We start from the raw sequence: 23,511 nt of genomic DNA, 5'->3' as shown, positions 1-23,511 counted from the left end.
AAAAATCGAGGATATTTAACATGTTAGAAAATATTTTCAATTATTTAATTGTTTCAATTTAATCAGAGAAACATATTAGATCGACGTTTTCCATTTTTTATAATAATAGTTGTAATAAATGATAATAACTTACCGCGGGGGGCGTCTTACCCACCCAGGTGGGATATATGGCCAAATACAGACCTTTTGAATTTTCGTTCTGATTAATTTATTATTTATTGTAGGTATTTGGTCCTTACATATGTTAATGATAAATAGTAATAGTGTGTAAAAATCGAATAGTCAATTAAAAATATTAATATTTGTTGAATTTAGATGTAATTTTCGAATTGGGGGGGCATCTATCCGCACTTTACCCTACTTATTAAATAGTCTCGACCCTTTGGTAAAAAATCGAAAATTATCAAAAACGATTTGCTTTTGTTACCCCTTTAGGAATTAAAACTGAGGTTGAAAGTTAAAAAGAATTCAACGAGCTCCTCAAATTTAAATTCCAGGGCTTGACTTTGAAGATAATTTTGTAATTAACAAGATATTAGTTGTAAAACAACAAATTCTTGTATAATTTTTACGATTTGTAGTGTATTTGGGTTAAATGTTAATAATTATAACTTTCAATAACAGGTTGGAAGTTGAAAAACAACGAACTCCTGAATATCTCCAGATTATAATATTGTATTTGTAATTGTAATAATTACAACTTATAATAACAGGTTGGAAGTTGAAAAACAACGAACTCCTGAATATTACAAGTATATAAAATTCTTAAGTGTTTTTGTATGATAAGTGTACATGCTTACCCTTTTGAGTGTCAGAATAGAAATGAGAGAGCGAAGCCTTTGATTTCGCTGTTTATATACCCTGCAAAGGACGCTACCGAACCTTCTAGAACCTTCTAGAATTTTCTACCCGTCCTTATTTCTTTCCGGTTAATAGGAAAAATCCGCGTGACTTCCGTTTCGCGAGGCTATCGTTCTCTCTATTGACGGAAATTCATAGCGTGTCATATTCGTCGCCCTAATAATATTTAAATTCCTCGAGTAGAGACAGAACTATATTTTCTCTCTCTCTAGTCTCCAACGTGTCTAACGTATCCCGAGAACAATACCATTGTATAGCTGTCAATCACTTTTCTCTATGAATTTATTTTATTTCTTTAAACTTAAATAATTCTTTAAATAATAAACTTTTCATCACTGTATATTTTGTTAACAATATCTATTAATTTTTATCTATCTATTGATATAAATTTTACCCTTACTTTATTTATTCCAACATATTATAATTAAATAATTTGATTAATAAAATTAACATTATTTATAAAAAACAAAATATACATTTTAAATAGAAAATTAACATTGTGTTAATTTTTAATAATTTATCCTTTTAATATTTATTCAAATTTCTAATTAATTTTATAAATTTGAAATATCAAATTTTCTTTTCTCTTTCCTAACCTTGGCCTTGAGTCAGCTGAGCCTTTTTCATATTTAGGTGTTTATCCCAGTACATTTGTACTCAATTGACCTTATTTTGAATTTCCTATACTTTTAAATTTAACAGAATTATACTTTTTTTCATCTACAAAATTTAATTATATTAATTTATTTATAATTATTAAATTTTTAATTTTGACTATTGAAATACCGTTTCAGGACATTCAAAAATTCAAAATTCAAACTCAGAGTGATCGATTTCTTCGTTTTTTCTAATAATTACAAATGACCGAGATAAAATCATTATTTTACATTATAAGAATATTGTTACTGTAACTTCATAAAAATTATTTTTATCATTTTAATTCAATTATTCTTTTCTAGAATTTTAAATTATTATTTATAAAAATAATTTAATTCCTTAAAAAAAATTTATTATTTATGAAAATAATTGAAATTTTTGCCGAAAATTTTTTCCAAATTTTTTAAACTAATTTAATTTATTCGAAGAATTTTATAAAATTTTTTTAAATTATTGAAGATTTTTACGAGAATTTTTTTCAAATTTTGAACATAGTTAAATATAATTAGCAGAATTGTATTTTTTTCAACTAATTGATTTTTTGCAATTATGTGTATTAAATTTGACTTTCAAAATAAAAACTACAAAATGTTGAATTAATAATAAGGGACGTAATTTTTTTAATTTATTCAAATTTTTATCAAATTTTGTATTTTATTTTATATCCTTTGAATTAGCTAATGAAACGAATCATGACCCCAGAATGAGACGAGTGGAGGCTGCAAAGGTTTCACATTCCATTTTTAAAAAAAAAATTTATATTTTTTTATTGTCCACCATATTGGTTCAGACATTTTTAATTTTTTATGACGTATATATTTGAATTCAGCGACCTCAGAAACCCTTGCATACTAATTATTATAAATATATTCTGTTAGAAATTGAAAAATTTTATCCGCCATATTGAATTTTTTTTGAGGTTATAATTCAATTTGGCGACCCCAAAAAACCCTTGTATACTAAGTTTCATAAAAATTCATCGGCCCGATTTTGCTGGACATTTTGGGCCACTTATATATGAGTATTTTGTCAAACAGGGAAGGTGTTAATTAAATTTTTTAAAATAATTCAATTCTTTTTTTAGATTTCAATAAAATTGTACCCAATAAATAAATTATTTTGAGGAATTTTAATAAAATTCTTAACAAAATTCATTCTTTTTATAAATAATAATAATTTTAAGTGATTTTGTTTAATTGAAATTAGTTTCTAAGCTTCATTCCAATATATAGAAAATATCTCCTGCTTTCTGTTTTGATTTAAACAAAAATTATGTTTATAAATTTTATGTTTTATTGAAACTTAAAGTTGATTATAAATAATGTTAAATCAACCATATCTTATATTTGAATTATAAATATATTATTTGTTTAAATGAACTAAAAGATATATTTCAAATAAACTTAAATATGTTTGACTGTATAGCAAAGATATTTTTAGTTTGATTTAAACAAAATATGTTTGAATCAAATAAGTAGTTTTCTCAGTGTAAGGCACTTATAATATATATTAATAAACTTTTTTAATATTTTCAGAATTCGAAGAAAAGAAAAAGAAGAGGAAAAATCCTTCTCCTATATCAAAAAAAAAAAATGACCAGTTTTTAGAAAGTAAGTATATTGATTTTTCAAAAAATTATAAAATAGAAATACTAATATAGGGGAGAGTGGGGCAAACCGAACCCCCTAACGGTTTTTTGACTCTTGTGACTAAACGAATCAACCGATTTCATTTTTCGATGGCTTCACGGATAGAAATTTCTGTTAATATTTACCGTGCTGCCACCTGAAACTGTGAGAAAAGTACATTCTGGCAGTTTTTACCGTGCTGCCTCTACAATCTGTAATGCAAAATTATAGAGGCAGCACGGTAAAAACTGCCAGAATGTACTTTGCTCACAGTTTCAGGTGGCAGGACGGTAAATATTAACAGAAATTTCTAAATTTTATCTTTTATTGTTTAGTTGCTGTGTCAACTTTAAAAAAATTTGCAAACAGGCCGGTTTGCCCCACCCCCTTGGGTAAACCGGCCACCCCACGGGGCAAACCGGTCAGTTTGGTTTTTTATCTACAATATTGCATTTGTATAATCTACAATAACAACAAACATAAGAATCATGTGAACAATGGTTGTAAGACTGTAAATAATAGTACGGATTGAATTTTAATTAAATAAATAATTTTTTTTAATAACAAAACAAAAATGTTTAAAATTATCAGGAAAACAATATTAAAGGGTCTAATTCTCAGTGGAAGATAATTATTTGTCATTGAAAGTAAATATTTTAATGAAAAAAACATTCTAATTAATAATAATCTTTTTGAAACTCTAATGCAATGAAAATATCCTATGGCCGCTTTGCCTCACAGGCTAATTTTGAGAATAAATATTTGTTTAAAAGAAACTCTTTGCAAATTCATCAAAGTTTTTGTTGGTAAATATTCCTGAGGTGTGTACCTTCAAAACCCAAGACCTAATATTTGAAAATATTACAAGATTTCCTCAAAAATTCCTAAAGAAAAAATTTGTAAAAGTGTAGAAAAAAACTAAAAAAAAACTTTTGCTCCCAGCGTTGCACAAACAAAAGTAAAAATTGTCAAATTAAAAAAATAAGGTACTACACATGGTTATTTCAAATTTCTAAATAACACTTTTAACAATTTCGCCATATCGAAGATATTGACACCTGGCCGGTTTGACCGACTCTCCCCTATATATTGAATTAATTTATTTAAAAAAATGGATTTATAAAAAAAATAAAATTTTTTTTTCAGAACTGAAGGCGTACAATGAGGAAAAAGAAGAAATCTTCCGAGAAATTACGAAAATAGGGGATAGAATCGATGAAATAAATGAAGAAAAGAATAGTTTATATAAAAAAAAACCATTATGGCAAATAGGAAATAATTATAAAAAAAAATTGCCGGAAATTGAATAAAAATTTCAATAAAATAGAAATGTAAATTACACAGATAAGTAGAATATGTTTTACTTTTTTTTTCTAAACATTTGAATTAATTATTTTAATATAAAAAAAAAATTAAAAATAAAAAAAAATAGCCTACATTTAATAAAATTGAAAGCAATGAAAAAATTGCTTTTTAAATATTTATTAAAATTCAAATTTAAATTTTATATTTGATGTAACATTAAATATGCCAATAAAACAGTAAAAACAATTTATAATTTATAAGGTTTCGAAAACCTATAAAAAATTTTTAAATATAATTAAAAAAAATAATTTAAAATTTCCAGGAAGGTTTATTAAAACCTATAAAAAAAATTTAAAAATTAAAAAAAAAAAGATTTTTAAATTACTAACAAAAATGGTTTTTAAAACCAAAAAAAAAATTTTTAAATATATTAAAAAAATATTTTTAAATTTAAGAAGGTTTTCAAACCTATAAAAAAATTTTTTTTTAAATTATAAAAGCAAATTTTTTCATCGCTTTTAATTTAATTAAATGAAGGCTGTTTTATTTTATTTTTCTGGACATTCCAAGATTTTTTTTTTATTTTTAAAAAATTAATTCAAATATTTTTTTCAAAAAAAAGTAAAACATATTCTGTTATCTGTGTCATCAATATAAATGTAGAAAAAATAATTTTGTAATCCACGTTATAGTAATATTATTTAGAAAATAAATAACACCTAAATTTAAATAATAGTTTTATTGCCCCCTCCTTGTTTTTTTCATTAGGGGAAACTGAAGAAAAAAATAAATAATTTTTTTTTAATTTAAAGTTCAAAAATAGTTTTCACCGATCATTATAGGTTATTAACTTTTGCGAAGAGGAGCGTAATTCTCGCCGCCACAACTGAATTCAGCCGTTCAAATTTGCAAAAATGGTCATAACTTCGTTAATTATTTACCGATTTTTATCTTTCTTTTTTTAATTTGGTGTATTTTTTTACGCTGAATCCAAAAATGATTTTATATGAGTTCAAATTACAATATTCTTAATAATAAAAAAGAAAATTTTTTTAACAACAAATTTTTAATTATTATTTATCATATTTGACAAAAAATTCTTTTCGCACATATAATTCCATTGAATTTAAAATAATATTATGACATAAAAAAATTAAAATTATTTACTTATAAGTGTGTAGCATCAGGTTCACATATGCACGCCTGTTCAACTATCAATACAACTATGCTACACACTTATAAGTAAATAATTTTAATTTTTTTATGTCATAATATTATTTTAAATTCAATGGAATTATATGTACGAAAAGAATTTTTTGTCAAATATTATAAATAATAATTAAAAATTTGTTGTTAAAAAAATTTTCTTTTTTATTATTAAAAATATTGTAATTTGAACTCATATAAAATAATTTTTAGATTCAGCGTAAAAAAATACACCAAATTAAAAAAAGAAAGATAAAAATCGGTAAATAATTAACGAAGTTATGACCATTTTTGCAAATTTGAACGGCTGAATTCAGTTGTGGCGGCGAGAATCACGCTCCTCCGAGTACCCCCACTCCGCCATTCAGAGGTTGAAAAATGGATACATTTATTTTATTTGTTATAAATTAAAAATAAGTGCACAAAACCTTATGTTTATTTTTTTTCAAAAAATCCATGTATCAAACTGTAAGTGGTGCGAATGTCAATAAAAAACATTAATAATTAACTTGTCAGGAATTTTTTTTTAAAAAAAAGTTAACTCTTCACCTCTTGAAGTTAGATCGAATTTTCTTTTTGGAAAATTTTTGTGAAAACAAATGAAATCAAATGCCCTTTACACGAAATCAATAAAGTGAAAATTAGCCGTGTTATTCCATTTGTTTATGTCAAAAAAACATACCCTTTTTAACGTCTATTATTATGCACTTAAATAAAAAAAATCAATTTCCCATTTAAATGGAATTAAAGTTAGACTCCTTAATTGTACTTTCCAAGAAAAAAAAACTAAATACGCAGGTCCAAAAGTGGGGAAATTCCGTTGAAAAATTACATGTTTTTAGTTAACAAATGAAATTATGCATAAACTATTTACCCGATCAAGTTGAATTTTTTTGGGATTTATTCAGCCTCGCACGGGAAATATTTCTGGGAAGTTAGAAACAAATTCGATAATTATTAACAAAGTTATTAAACAATTAAAAAAGTGCTATTTTTAATGGTTTAAATTCATTTGCAAGTAAACTAATTAAGCTTTTTTAACTTGCGACCAATCATTTGAAAGCTATTTCCAAGCTCTATAACTTTTAATCACAACTTTTTCCCCTAACATTTAACCGGAAGCATCAGTCATCGAAAAACCATGTTTTTCGAACTTTGGCGATTGTTTACACCATTTTTCGCAACCGGAAATGTGGTGCAAACTATGGGGCACTTATTTGGGGCCCTCAAACTACAAGAAACTGCTTCGACTTTTCAGGTTGCACTTATGTGCACTTTTTGCACTCACCGACTGGCCTAATATAATATTGGGGTTTTTGTAGTTAAACAGGCCTGCAAACGGCAATAGTCAGCGAGTAAGGGGAAAGGAGTGGGGGACATTACTTTGCGGGCTCTCCTCCTTTCTCTTTGTCACTCGGCCTACCGCACAGGCCTATATGGTGGTATGGTAGGGTTTGATACTCTTTTCTCCTTACACGTTAGTGCTCCCTTGTGCAAGCCTAAAAATTTTACTACTCAAAATATATAATATTTTACTATACGAGAACGATCGCGCGCTGCCGCGCGCGCGTTTTTTCTCTTGCATTTTTATTCTTTAAATTACAGTCTTTTGTTTGTTAAGGTATCAATTTGAGTGACAGTTTCTAATAATAGGAATTTTTAAATATTATTCAATTTAATAAAATAATAGCCTATGTTGTGCGTAAAACAATTTTTTATACCTTTACAATTCTAGTTCTGTTTTTATCTGTTTCTAAATGTATCATTTCTAAAGTTTATGGTTTTGATAAAAAAAACAACACTTTTCTTTGCTTAAAGAAAAGCGTATATTTCAAGAATAGCACATTTTATAAAAAGTTTTGTACGATGAAGTTATAGAAAACCTTTTTATAATCAAAGTAATCTATTTGTTAATTAAATTTTGTAACATTTAAAATCTTCCATAGTAAATTTATATTTTAAAAAATAGTGATGAAAGAAAAACGTTACTAAATAAACAATTTTTAACTATTTTTCACTTAGCTAGCAAAAAAACATCTCTACTGTCAAAAAAAGCCATAAACAGAGGATATTAAATTAAAAATTTACTATTGTTTCTTAAAATCGTTCCTACTTTTGCTATAAAAAAGAAATATAAGTGTGGTTTCTGTAAATATTATACAAAAAATGTAAGTACTCCGTCATTTCGAAGAAAATAATTTATTTCAATATATGCTTTTCTATAAGATTCATGGGATGCAAAATTTCGTTAATAATCTTGAGAAATATTATCTTTAAACTTTTTTCAAAGTTCATTTGGATGAACTGGTTGGCAGTACATTAAAATACGTACAAATAAGTGTCTTAATTATCTGAAGTTTGAACTATTATTTGAAATTAGGAAATTAAAACGTCTTTGACCAATTGATAAGAAAGAAACGTGTAAAGAAATCTTACGTGTGAATCTTATTACAAAAAAATGACGTAATTTACCAATAAGAAGCGTCGAAGAAAGTCTTACGCGTAAAGACAGCCATAGTGAGACACACTCCTTTTTTAAGAAAAAAAATATATAACGACTCAGACATTTTTATAGAAAAAATATTTACTTTTATTTCAATAATTCAGTGTAAACATAATTCTTGATTAGTAAATTAGGTCTTTGATTTCCTAAATATATAATTAATGATTTCCAAGATTTAACTCGTAAAAATGCAACATATACTTGCCCATGATTAAATACATTTTTACGAAGGTCTACACCAATCTTGTCAAAAGTTTGTCCTTGGCTTTTATTTATTGTTATTGCGAATGCTAATTTTATAGGAAATTGCCGTCGTTTGAAAGTAAAAGGATAAATATCCTCACAATACAGCGTAATACGATTTATAAATACAATATCTCCAACCTTATCACCTGTTAAAATACGACAACGTAGCAGATTGTTTGATAGTTCTAATAACTGCATTCGCGTTCCATTACATAAACCTTCATTAATACTAAGATTTCGAAGTAGCATGTCAATACAATTGGCTCTTAATCGTAATTCATAAGGCGGGAAATTTGATGGATTTAAAGTATTCAAATACTCTGGTAAAATAGCATCATTTATACTTCCATTATCACAATTTTCGGTACTATCAACACTTGTATAAATTCGCTCACTTTTATTATCAAACAGTTCGAGTACCTTGTTGTTAATTTCATCAACATCAACATTTCGAGCAGACAATATTGCTACTTTTGCTAAATCATCGTTTTTATTATTGATAATTAATTCTCCAAATATTTTATGAATGATATCACCATTTTCTACACATTGCTCTGGTGCTAGTATATTATTATCATTATCATTTAAAGTACCATTTCCAACTGATAATAAATATTCTGAAAATTCTTTTTTACCAGGTAAAGTTCTCATATTTTCTGTTAATGATATCACCTTAAAATGACTCCATAATGTGCTAGATTTAATAGATAAATTAACTAATTTGCTTCTAGTAGCATTAACTTTAACAGGCAATAATTGTCTAAAATCACCACCCAAAAGCATAGTTTTTCCACTAAATGGCATATCAACATTCATAAAATCGCGTAATGTTCTATCAATTAATTCCATAGCATATCTTGGCGCCATTGGAGCTTCATCCCAAATAAAGACATCAACCTCTTTCAAAAATGTAGCTTCCTTAGATTGACTTTTAATATTTGATGTAGAATCATAGAACAATGGAACAGGCATCCCAAATGTTTTATGTACAGTTTTACCACGGGGAAGTAATATTGCGGCAATGCCTGTAAATGCCATAGTACAAACACATTTTCCTTTACTTCTTAACAAATGGTATAAAGTTGTATAAACAAAGTTTTTCCGGATCCACCTGGTCCATCAATGTAATAACATGAAGAAGATGGTATTCTTTTATCTTGAATAACTACATTTAATACTTCATCAACAATATCCTTCTGTTTGGAATTCAGTTTCACATATTGCATTTCACCAATCTCTTTATGTTACTGCAATGACATTTCGTTGTTCGCTTGATTTTCTGTTTCAATACTTATTTCATTTAACTGTATCATTTCAGGAAAATTGCTAATATTTGATCCTTCATGCAACAGAAAGTTAATTATATCATTATATGCTCTTTTATGAGCTTGATTAGATGGATAATTTTTCTGATAATCTTCAGACATAGCCTCTTTAAACTTTTCCCAAAGTTCGTTTGGATGAACTGGATGGCAATAAATTAAAATACGCACAAATAAACGTCTTAATTGTTGTGGCATCATCCATACTTCTCCTTCTGTCAAAGCACGTTCCCATTCTCCATCATCTTCAATAAGGCCTAATGCTAAACATGCACTACGAAAAATGTCATGTACAATATTGTTGACAGTTCGCAGATGATCATAACTTGTAGCGCCATTAACTACTATTAAAAGTAATCTAAGATGAAACAGTTCTGATTGACTGGGCGAAATTGAATACATCCGTCCAATGACATTAAATGACCCTTTACGCTTCACCCATTTTAATGCATTTTCACCACGTTCTTTCTTAAAAACATAATAACATGGAATTTCTGCATATGTATATTGTCTAGCTTGTGGATCACGCCTATTTAAATCGAAATATTCTAATAACATAGTCCGTTTCTGTAAAGCTTCATTTATAGCATCATCATTTGCTTCTTCACTAATGGTTACAGTATGCCGATTAATTAAATGAACAGGTAATCGGAGAATAGAATGACTTTTACTCTGTAATGGTCTACCAAATATTCTATCACATGCTTCAACAGGACTAACATATCGAGTTTCAATAAAGTTTTTTATTTCATCATATTCTAAAGAACTTGTATTATTACTACTATCGGTAATTACTACAGCAGCAGCATCATGTCCCTTAAAAATATATTTATACAAATATTTTACGGATTTAATACTTGAAACTACTTCTACATTAATATGACAATTAAATAACTGAAGTAATGTAGGATTGTATGGAATAACGTATTGATTATCTGTAGTTCCTTCATTTAGGCGATCGTATTGTCCTGTATTAAGGCAACGATACGTTGGGTATCCGTTTTCATCCATTATTGTCTCAGAACAGAATTGTTTTGGGAAACCTTTCAAACATTTACTATTATTATCTTTACACCAATTTCCACATGGGCCATGAATCATATTTTTCATAACGATGTCATGAAGTATAACATTTTCTGATTGACTTGGAATTTCTGCCGAAATATATTTGTCTACAATCTCGGGTATTGTTATTTTATAATTTTGTTTCAAAGTCACTAATAAATGCATATGCGGCAATCCACGTTTTTGATATTCAATGACATACACATAAGTAATCACTTCGCCAAATAATTGTTCCTTTACAATAGTATTAATAAGTTTATCTTTTTTTATGGTAAAAACACGCGATACAATATCTGGTCTGTCAAAGGCAGTTTGGTTAGGTAATAAATTTTCCTTAATTTCACGCCAGTTTGGATTACACGTCATCGTAATAAAAAGATCAGGTTTACCAAATTTTCTCACAATAGCCATTGCATCTTGGTAATGCTGTAACATATTTCTCGGAGAACCTGTGAAAGATGATGGAAGTATTACAATTTTCCCAACTTCATTGTTCGAATCATCAGCTCTTCTTTGTAAATGATCAATTAGACCTTCGTAAGTATCTGCACGAAGTTTCTTTTGATTATTTCGACAGAAATTTGTCCTACTTTTTTAATTTTCACATAACTGTCGACAATCCATTGCTGAAATAATCTACCACCCTTTAAAAATACATTGTTGTCCCTAGAAGCCATTATATGCCTGATGTATGCAGCTCTTGATACACGTTTATTTGTATTAGCGCAGGTCAGATTTTTGTCCCAACTTCTTGTTCCATGTGGATAAAATAAAGGATATATCCATGGCTCAACATTGGGATTCATAGAACTTATATATTGTAAACTTTTTGTATTCTTATTATATACGGTAACATATGATTCTGGAATATCACCATCAGCAGTTGTAGTAAAAATTGCTGCAACTTCATTGACACTTTGTAAATTATAACGTCTACTATCCATCCCAGGCTTTAATGAAAATAATAATTGCATCTTAGGCTAAATTTCTGCATTATTTTCAGTCATTGTTTTTTTAATTTTTTCATACATCATACGGTAGGACTGTGCAAATAGGTTACAATCCCGAAGGGCTGTTTCAATTCCATCAACAATATCTCGGTTTAATTGAACATTATTCTTACAACAAATTTCGGAAGCTTCGTTTTGATCAACAATAAATAACTGTCCAAATGAAGAAGTATCGTTCCTTTTTGCATACAAAGATGTATTCATTTGATAATAAACCTGACCATGTATTTTGAAACAATATGGTCCTGGTCGTCTATTGTTAATATTAAATAAGTTAGCGTTGAAAGAAGCAAAACCAAATGAATTATTGTAAGGTCGTATATTATAAAGAAAATGCCCAGATAATTCGTGGGTGCCATCAAATAAATTTTGTAATATGAGTGGAGGAGCAGGTAGATCTTCAAGAATGACTTCGCCATGTTTACAACAATCATGAAATGAATTTTTTTTATTAGATACTCTTTCTGCTTGGAAATGTTTAGCATTACAATGCTCATATGAAATGTTCATCGCACCAGCAAAATGTTCTTCTATATGCGAGACTGAAATACTGTCAGAGAAATTTTGATTCTGTGCAAAATCCCGTTTTTTTTGGCTATGAGTTTTTTGATAAGCTACATTTTTTTGACGACCGGAAATATTAGTATTTGCTAAATTTGCTGTAACAGTTACATTATCTTTTGCCAAAAATGTAGTAACAGTTGTAGAGGATTTTTCTGAATTTATATTTGATTTTGACACTGTAATAATACTGTCCTTTGTTTGAAGTGATTGAGGGTTAAGAATTCTATTATTCTCTTGTTTTTTTTGTCGAAACTTTCTTTGATAAGCAGCTTTCTTTTGACGTTTCATGACTTGATGTTGTTCTTCTTCCTCTAAAGAACGTATTATTGATCTTTTTTTTACTTGATTTTCATTTTTTAAATTAGTATATTTTGTAACATTTCTTGAATCATTACAATCATCATTAGTTTTTGATTTTATAAATAATTCACTGTTAACTTTATGTTCACAAAGTTTTACATAAGAATGATCACGTGTAATGTTCATTTCATTACAATAACCCATCTCTATATGTGACTTTGAAATAATATCAGACTGATTTTGTTTTTGAACAGAAGTATGTTTATTTTGTCGAGAGGTGCGCTTGTAAGCAACATTTCTGTCACGAATTGACGTTTTAACTTTAGAAGTAGAAATATTTTCTTCTGCTGATGATAAAGCTGTAGATGTGCTTTGGGGCCTCGTATTTAAAGTTTGCTCTGCACTAATGAATTCATTAGAATCCAATGATTCAGAGCGAACAATTTTATTATTTTCTCGCTTTTTTTGTCGATATTTTTTTTGATAAGCAGCTTTTTTTTGACGTTTTACGATTTTATATTTTTCCTCTTCTTCAGGAAAATTACCAAAGCTCTTTTTTCTCCTTGCTTCTCAGTTATTATTAATCTTGTATCTTTCATTCCATTGCTTGAATCAATAGAAATATTATTAACATCATTTGCTGGAATTAAAGGCAAATCTTCTAAACAACTATCAACAAAATTTTTTTACAAACATTGCTGGTTGAATTCAACGATGATAAATTATTGTCAACAATTTTATTTTCTTCATTTTGGAAACTTTTTTCTCTAGCTCGATTCCTAAGAAGACACTCCCAATTACATTCAACAGTCATAGTTCTAATATTAGTCGACCTTACTGACGGAAATTTACTTAAACGATTGTTTTTGAACATTAACATTAAATGATTTCTCATGTTATAATAATAGTAATTGACAGAGTGGGGCATAATATTAAAGAATATCGATGTTGCGAATGCTATTGCATATATTCCACAAGCAAGATTATTGTTTGGTTGTTGATCAAGAGTTGTGAAAACTACTGGAGGTTTAAAAGGATATAATCTACTTAAATATTTCCTTTGATCTTCATTTAAACATCCTTCATTAAGACTATCATAAATATAAAGTCTCATTCCATCATAATAAGTGCAAATCCAATGACCTTTCCTGATAGGTCCACTAAAAAGTATTTGAATATGCTTTTTACCTTTTTCAATCGGACTAATAAATTCAAGCGTATAAAAATACAAAGTGCTTTGCATGCTAAAAGCAGAATTTGATTCCCTTCTCAATAATTTTTCGAATTCATCAATATGAGTATCATTTAACATTCCTCCTTCAGTAAGTATAATATTAAAATCTGTAACACTTAAATTAACAGTTCCTTCTTTGTTCGACATGATTTCTTTCAATTTATTGAAAAGATATCGCTTCTAAAAAATAGTTTTTCATAAAATTAATTAATTCAGAACACATGTAAATAATGTTACTATTGTCACATTTAACAGTAACTGGAATTTTTATTTTATCCTTTCTTATTAAAGATTATTAAGAATGTAAAGAATGTATCTTCATCTATTAATATTATTAATATTATTAAATATAAGTATATTTTTGGTAAATTTTTCTGTTTTGTATCTGTTAATCTAGTACCTCTTGACTAAATCTCTGTTTATCAAGTATCTGGTATCTCGTAATCACATGTTATTTTTAGTACATCTTTAATATTCATAAAGTTTTTTCCAAAATAATAACTAACTACCAAAATGTTAAAAAACAAAATGTTAAAAAATCAATAATTAAGATTTAAAAAAACAAATATTAATCAATATTAAATAATAATTATTACCACTATAATATAATTATGTACAAACATCAGAATTTAAAAAATCAATATTCTACATTTAGAAATCAAAATAACAGGCAAATGTCCTTTATTCCTTTAAACTTTAACTTTAATTAATTTAATGTAGCCTTTAAACTTTAACTTTAAAACTTTAACTTTAATTAAATTAATGTATTTAACTTTAACCTTTAACTTTAATTAATAAAATTAATTAAATCCTTTAAATTAATAAATCAAATAATTCACACATTATATTTACAAACTCTTCCTAATAAATATATATACAAATAATATTAACAAAAAATTTAATTTGTATTTACATGTATTTTAATTTTAATACTTACGTACGTAACGTATGCAATGTACTTTAACTTTTTTCAAATGTACAAAAAAACAAAACCACAAAATTCACAATTAACACTTTCAGAAAAAAATCACTCAGCAAATAACAGCCAATACTTCCTATCGAAACGATACACTTGTCACACTTTGCAAATGGCTGACAGTTGCTGACACTTGTAATATTTTGTAATTTTTCATACCAACCAAAAAAAACTATGCGTTTCACACTGAGGTGAGGTTACGTAGCGAACAAACAATTGTTTGGGAAAGAAGATGCGCGCGCAACAATTTTGAAGCGTCTAAAATGAATCATAAAATTAAATATATTTTATTATTAAAAAATTTTTTATTTATTACAAACCAAATCATAAATAAAAATTATTTTTATCTTAAACTACTTTTGGTTAACTTTTAGTTAATAAATAAATTTTAATTAATTTATTTTAATTTTAATTTTAAAAAAGAGAAAAATGAAAATTTAAAAGTGTGAGGTCACCATCATTATAAAATTCAGCCAATGAGGAACACTCATTATAAAATCAGCCAAAAATCAGCCAATGAGAAGAAAGTTCTACACTTGAAGTTAGCTGCTTTGACATCAGTAAGTAATGTTGTCTCGATTATATCCAATCAAAATAAAGGATTTTGAATTTTATCCAATCAAAATAAAGGAATAAAGGATTTTGAAAAAATAGCCAATCAAGAAAAAGTTCTACACTTGAAGTTAGTCGATCTTACGCACCTCGTTTTTAAGAAAGGATTATATATTTACAATAAGAAGCACTGTCCCCAACACCTAATAATTATCTTCAAAACCAAAAAATTCAAAGATAACAGGCTGGAAATTAAAAATATTGTATTAACAATTTTTTACATTCTCATCATATGAGAAGGTATTAATTTTATGCAAATTTTGACTTTTGCTAATTTTATGAAAACTTCACGTTTTGGGGTCCCCTGAACCCAAAAAACATGGTTTGGCGATGGTGTCTGTCTGTATGTCTGTCTGTAGACACAAAATGTTGTTCCCATGATAACTTTTGAAAAACTTATCGGATCGTTTTTAAATTTAACTCTCTTAAAGTTAGTGTAAAAATGAAGGCTAAGTTCGTTAACCAGCCATTTTCGTTAAAAAATACAAAAACTACAGTAGTTTCAAAATTCTGAAAACTCAATTTTTTCAAATTTTTAACTTTATATTATTTTAGGTTAGGAAAATACAAACAACTTTTCTCTACAACATTTTTTGATAGAAACTTTTTTTTTTTCAAGTTTTTGGGTCAGGCTAGCTCAACAGGGTTAAAAAATTTGTATTGATTTTCTAAAATGTTGTAACTAAAATATATTCATAAAAGTTCAGGATTCCTACAGAAATCCGAATTTAAAATTCCATACCTTTTCCATGATTTCCAGGTCAAATTTTTACGAAATTCCAGTGGAATTTTAAATCTAATTTCAATATTTTTGGGCTCTTTAAAAACACTTTACTTATTTCATAGTCTCCACCCTTTGGTAAAAATTCTAAATTTATCAAAATTGATCAAAAATTCGAAAAACCGATTTTTTTAAAATTCAACAGTTTTTCTTCTCATGATAGTATTTAGCTTCATTATTTTTGGGCTCTTGAAAAGTACTTTACTTATTAAATAGTCTCGACTCTTTGGTAAAAAATCTAAAATTATCAAAAATTCAAAAATCCGAATTTCTTAAAATTCAACATTTTTCCTCTCTTTTATGGGATTTAGCTTTATTATTTTTGGGCTCTTGGAAAATACTTTACTTATTTAATAGTCTCTACCCTTTGGTAAAAAATCAGAAATGATTAAAAGTTATAAAAAATCCGAAAAATCGAATTTCTTAAAATTCAACATTTTTTCCTCTTTTATGCCATTTAGCTTTATTATTATTTGAATTTCGGTTCAAGAGAAAAAATGGAAAACTGAAAAAATTTAGAAGCTTTTAAAAATTCCAGGCCTTTTCCATGATTTCCCTGATTTCCAGAAGCCTTTTAAAAATTCCATACCATTTCCATGATTTCCATGATTTCCAGATTCTGTAGGAACCCTGATAAGTTTTAACATTTTAGAAAATCAATGAAATTTTTTTAACACGGTTGGTCTTGTCTGATCCTTTTTTACATTTTAATTTTTGGTCCTATCTTGTTGGAAATGGTTTTTTACATTCTCATCACATGAGAAGGTATAAAATAATATATTATAATATTCTATAAAATTTAAATATTTTTTTACAAAAATAAATTTCGTCCTTTATGAAGGACGGTTGCCGTACTGCCATCAACGCGCCGTAATGTGCAGAGGCGCGTCCTGCCGAAAGGCCCTTCCAAAAGTTTAGGCGCTTGGACGTTCTTTAAAAAAAATCATGCAGAATATTTATCTAATTGGTCATTTTTAAATCTTCAGTAAATTTAAAGTTTTTCTTATAAGAATTAAACTATCACATGCACTGTATCCGGATTTACATGTTTTTACCCTGGCGGGCGGGTTTCACTGAATATCTACTGAATTCGGTAGACGTTCGGTATACTTTCGGTAATTGGTCGAAAAATTCAATAAAAAAGCATAGAATGTTGAAATAAACTATTGAAAATAATAAATGGAGTATTAAAGTGTAAATTTATCCAACATTTAGGGTAAATTATGTTGTAAATAATTAAATATTAATGTGTAAAGTGTAAAAGTGCTAATGTGACAGTTGAAATAGTGTGTGAAATTTATTAATTTGTAATGAAAATAAGAATAGAATGCTAAAAAAAGCAATCAATATATATTCTTTGATATGTAATGTATTTAATTCATTATATAGTTTTGTCAATTGTTGCATATTAACAATAAAAACATTAATTAAAGTAATAATTTTTTCTACCAATGTAAAGTGTCGATAACATGGAGTGTAGAGAAAGGTAGCCGCGCTCAACACACGCTAGGTGGCAATACTCACGATTTCCTTGTCTGAATCGTCTGAATATTTAATTTACAATTTAATTAAATAGGGGAGAGTCTCCAGTTGTGAGACACCTCCAGTTGTGAGACAGTCAATTTTTTTTAACATGCAATATTAAAAAGCCGATTGGTTTATATAAAAACATTTCTTTTTATATGAGCCAACTATTTCGTGTACGCCGAAGCGGATATATAAACTGTTTCTGTTAAATACCAACACTGTGTGTGATAATCGACTAAAAAGCGTTTTTTCAATAAATGCAAAGTACTTTTTTTCCAAGTTAATATAATTGGACAAGGTAAATGTAATGAATTAAATACATTACATATCAAAGAAGTAGTATAGCAAAGCCGATACGACTCCAGGTTCTGATCTCGGCTAAGTACCCTCGGTCGGTAATGCAGATTCCTACTTTATCAGTGGTTGGTGGGGGTGTTCTACCTTACCGACAGAGTGTAGTTCCTGCTGCCACCGCTAGATGGCGCCACTTGCAAATTCCAAACCCCTTGGCGGGAAATTTAAAAATTTAATTTCAAACTTTCAAGTGGCTTAGAGAGGGTTATCTGTTTTACCGACCGATTTCTTTTTAGTGCCGGCTGCCGCCGATGGATGGCGCCACTAGCGAATTCAAACTTGCTTGGCGGGAAATTTAAAAAATTTATTTGAAAAATTCAAACCGCTTGGACAGTGAGCCGCCATTTTGTTTTACCGACAGAGTGCGGTTTGAGTGTTGTGCCGAGAGATGGCGCCACAATTGAATCGTTTGTATTTCGCGGGCAAAGATGGCGTCATATTGTTTACACTAATAAGATTATTAAAATTTTAATAGATGGCGCTTGTAAAAGTTGTTGAAATCTATTATATTAAACATAACCTTAAAATCTATTATATTAAACATAACCTTAAAATATATTGTATTAAACATAACCTTAAAATTTATTTCATTAAACATAACCTTAAAATGTATACCTTATTATCTAACGTAATACTAATGAAGGTATTTAATTAAATACAGTATTAATAACAGTTCATACATTTATTATATTCAATATACAATATTTACACTTGTTTAATTTTAAATTCAATATGGTTGTATGGACCACCAATATACTTAAGCCGCAATTGTCCAGAACTAATTGCTTCTTGCATTTGGTCCAAGCATATCGAGTCATCGGTGAACATTGGTACAAATCTTGAAGGTAGGAATGTATTGAACTTTTTATCTACCTCAACGACGACCTTGACTCCATACCTGGTGTTGACAACCTGGATCTTCGTTATAGGATACTTATGTCCAGGAGTCAGTTCGGAAAGCGGCTTCGTAGGTAGGAAAGCATCCATGCGACCAATGGCGTTGATTTTGGTTAGATCCATCTTTTCTTAGAGATAATACTTTGTAATGTCACAAAACAGAATGAGCTTTACAGCTCAAGGTGCCTCTATTTATACCTGAATATCACGCATTACCCCCACCATTAATTCTGCACATGCGCATTACCCCCACCACTAATTCTACGCATGCGCATTACCCCCACTTTTATTTATTGAGCCACGCCCACTTTGTGACGTCATAAGACAAGTCTAGACTAGTTTTAACATGTTTAATAGTTTTACACATGTGTAATAAAGATAATAGGATGGGAAAGGGTTAATTAATGTAAACATTCATATTCCATTTAATACATTTATTCATTAAATAGAAAATTTTCACAATCATTATAAAAATCTTTCAATGTACAATCATTGTCAACTTCATCATTATTTTCTATATTATTTCGTAGTACATTCGATGGTTGTATCAACCAATTTCGTAGATTACATACATTTTTCACAGCACAGTTGCTAAAGCTACGTGTGTGATTTGTACATGTAGATGAACTATCTACACTTAAACTTTTTAGCGACGGACATTTAAAATCATCTAAATTAAATACATTTAGCGTATATTTTTCTAACCATTTTTGTTTTTCTAAACCTTTTACATAAACAGTAGGTGTACCTATTAATACTTCTTTTATTATAGGTTGTAATTCTTCATAAGATACGTCACCAGCAGCCCAATCGATACCATGATAATTATTTGTAAGCCATCGATTCTCACATTTGTATCTTGCAGGCAATCGACTCCAGGCATATGGCGGCTCGAAGAGGTAGACCAATGGATGAGCATCTTGTTGAAGTGGTAGAATCGCCAACTCTTTGATGACAAACTCGTTGTATGGTCTCTTGAAGCACTGAATATCTACGACGTACGCCATGGTATCTGAAATAGAATAATGGCTCAAGCCTTAGAGAGACGCTCTCTTTATAGCCTTTCCCCCACCACTCCAATTACCCCCACTACCGATGTCGTGTACGATTGGTCATTATTTCTACCAATCACGTTACTTTTTTAACGACGCCGCTGATTGGTGTATACTGTATAATGCGGTCGTGAATTATAAGGCAATATGCAGCTGTATTGGCTGGAAAATTTTCACTTGCTTCAAATTCCAATCGCACATCTACAGATGCTTGTTTTAGAAATTCGTTTTGTTTTGAGCAATCAATAACAGCCAATGGTGCATAATCTTTAAAGTTATTTCTAGTTAATAAAGGTTCAGATTCTTTTCCATAGTAGGACGGTTGAAAATTACAATACATTTCATATAATATGGAAAATTTGTTTTGAGTAAAATTTAAATTTAAATTTCCATAAGGATAGTACTGTGAGTTTAAGAAAAGTTTAACATTGAGAAGATTGCAGGCATCAAATAAATTTGCATACCTTTCTTGATCTTCTTTTCGATTTGTTTGAAAACCAAGAATAACATATCGAGGTTTTTCAACTTGTGTTGAAGTTTTTACAGTCCACACATGCTTTTGAGTGGCAGGAATCATAGGATATTCATACAAATCCCATGATCTAAAACTCATTGTTATAAGTGAGTCTTTTTCAATGAATTTCAATAATTCAATTTTTTGTCGATCATTTACCATTAAATATGGAATTAACCATTCAACTTTATTAATAATAATTTTAAATTCTTCACGCTCTGCTGCTTCAATGTTTACTACAGCATTTAGATCAGTACGAGATCTTGTTAAAATAAGTTCATGTTTTGCATTTACAACAATCTTTCGATAGTCTTCAGCAAAACCAATAATCATACTTAGTGGAATATTTACATCAAAATATCCAGCATCATTTGTTACTCTGCTATCATCATCATCATAAGGTAGATAACCAGCATTTTCAGAGTAAATCATTTGATTAGGTGTTTGAGAAATTATATTTTTCATTGTGGTTGTAATACCAACATTTTTAGAGCGATCAATTTCAACGCCATTTAATTCATAACGAATCTCATTAAACAGGTAGGAAATACCATTGCTAATTAACTTTGTATTAGTTACAAGCGCATTGTTAGGCTTAACAATTCTTCCAGTGACGTGTAAAGTACTTTTAGAGGGAAGAATGTACAAGTCTTGATGTTGAACTGCAATTCTAATCTCGTCACTGATATTAAATGCTGATGACACGTATGGTTGATGTGCATGAATCTCATAGTGTGCCACAGAATTATCAAATTTAACTGGACTTAGAATGTTTAAAATTTCTTCCATTTTTGTTACAACAACAAATAAAAAGTATGTGAAAAATTAATTTTTTCCCTTGTTTTCTTGATAAACTCTTAGGCCGAGCTGCTTCAGAAATAGTATGTTCTGAGATGTTAGTCTCTTGCGAACTGATTGAGGAATGAATGACTTCTAACATGGTAACTCATTTATATAGCTTCCACCAGTTTTTCTATGAAATACAATTCCCATTACGTTGATTTAACGTGTAATCGAATTGTTATAGTTTCACCTCTAAAATTTATTAAATCTCCGTCTTGATCAACGATTCTTACTTGAATATTATGTATTGTCTTCACGGCGATTGGAAGGTAAATGACGTGAGATGGAACTTCCACAATCTTATATCCAGCTGGTACAATTGGAAAAAATTCATGAATTGTGTGTACCTTTTTATTATTTATGTATGCACCAGTAGTAATGTTACATTCAATTCTGATAGCATTTACCTTAAGAATGGCTACTGGTACATCTGACGTATGAGGTATATTAGCTGTCAATATTCGTGGAGTAAATCCTAATAATTTACCAATTTAATCGTTTTGTTCAAAACTCACTTCAAGGCTGCTTGTTATTTCACTACGTAAAGTATTATTGTTAGGTTTGATTCTTACAATTTCAGATCCATTTTCAATAGAGTTTTGAATATATTTTTCAATATCTTCAATTTCATAGCTTCCAGGGGGTATAGTAATCACTTTATCACCAATATAAAATTTATTTTTACCTTGATCAATATTAGGAATTGAATTGAAAGTTAGTAATTCAACTAAGCCAAGTACATAATTTTTATTAGATAATAATTCTATCGGAGGAAAATATTCTGCCTCCAGGACAGATGAATTGCCTGAGATAGTCAGAGTAAAAGATTCTTCCATGTTGATGACTTTTTATAAACTGATTAGGTGGAATGACTTACAATCACTTATATAGAATATATTTTTGAGTTATTTCAAGCTGTCCACATAAGAATTTTAGACATAAATGACCACAATTAAAACTATTATAATCTTGATAATTTTGATGATTATACTGTATTAAAGTATTGTAACCTAAGTAATTGACAAGTTCATAGGGTGGTTGAAGATTTCCAAAACTATCAAAGTATACTGCTTTATTATTAACTTTTTTATATGCAACCCAATGAGTTCCAGAACCATCTTTATCATCTAAATTAATAATGGCGGATTCATTTTTTCGAGGACCACTTATAGGTAGTTCATTTCGCATAAAAACTCCTCGAAAATGGGAAATTTTCATTTCTTTAGCATATTTAAGTAAATCTAGATCTGTAAGTGCTCGTTGAGGCAGCTTTAAACTTTTTTTTTCTACATCGCCTCTTAATACCTTGTCCTTTAACATATGGTTTCAAATGAAGTCCCAACCCTTGTCGGTATGGTTTTAAATGTAGACCTTTGCCAAGTGCCACTGCTTCCAACTTTCTATTATGACGCTGAGCTTCCTTCAACTGCTCTTTTGCTGCACTTGCATCATTAACAGCTTTTGCTACACCAGCAGCTCCCCCAGTAAGCGCTCCAAGTGCACTTAGACCAGCAAAAATTGGAATTAATGGTAACAGACCACCAACTTTTGATGGAACAGGTAGAATACGAGGTGTTAAAACCTTTTCTCTACCACCTGCTTTCCTTACAGCTTTTCGAGCTGTTTCAATAGCTGACTTTATTGTTGATCGAGCATCATTACCAGGAATTATTGATTTTCTTGCAGCATCCACAATTTTTCTAAGATTTACTCGTTTTTTTGATTTTGTCTTCTTTACTCGTTTCTTTGACTTTGTCTTCTTCTTCTTTACTCCCATTCCAAATTTTGATTTTGCTTTCATAGCGTTTGTTATTGCGTAAGCTGCAGCTCTTTCACTATATTGTGCGTCTGGAGCAAATACACGTTGCCACGCTTTGTCAGCTAATACTCTATCAGCAGCGTTTCTTTCTTCAACGTTTTCTCGATTTTTCGAGTAAGCAATATCGTGCTCTTTACAAGCGGCGTCTAATGGATTAACACCTGGATCACCTCGGTCTAGACGTTTTGCTAACTTTGTGCCTGGTCCACAATATTGATAACCTGGCAAATGTAAT

General features: G+C 28.9%; 1 long non-coding RNA gene across 1 annotated transcript in view; it reads left to right on the top strand.

Moving 5' to 3' along the window:
• Positions 1-4,570, top strand: part of LOC122501830 — a 31,271-nt gene extending 26,701 nt beyond the window's left edge. The window contains exons 2-3 of the long non-coding RNA XR_006301588.1: positions 3,054-3,128; positions 4,293-4,570. This is a non-coding gene — a long non-coding RNA (uncharacterized LOC122501830). The remainder of the gene's footprint in view (positions 1-3,053; positions 3,129-4,292) is intronic.
• Positions 4,571-23,511: the final 18,941 nt, after the last annotated feature.

Source organism: Leptopilina heterotoma, unplaced genomic scaffold (genome assembly GCF_015476425.1).
Source record: "Leptopilina heterotoma isolate Lh14 unplaced genomic scaffold, ASM1547642v1 Lhet_217, whole genome shotgun sequence".
Lineage (NCBI taxonomy): Eukaryota > Metazoa > Arthropoda > Insecta > Hymenoptera > Figitidae > Leptopilina > Leptopilina heterotoma.
This window is presented reverse-complemented; position numbering and strand designations above follow the sequence as displayed.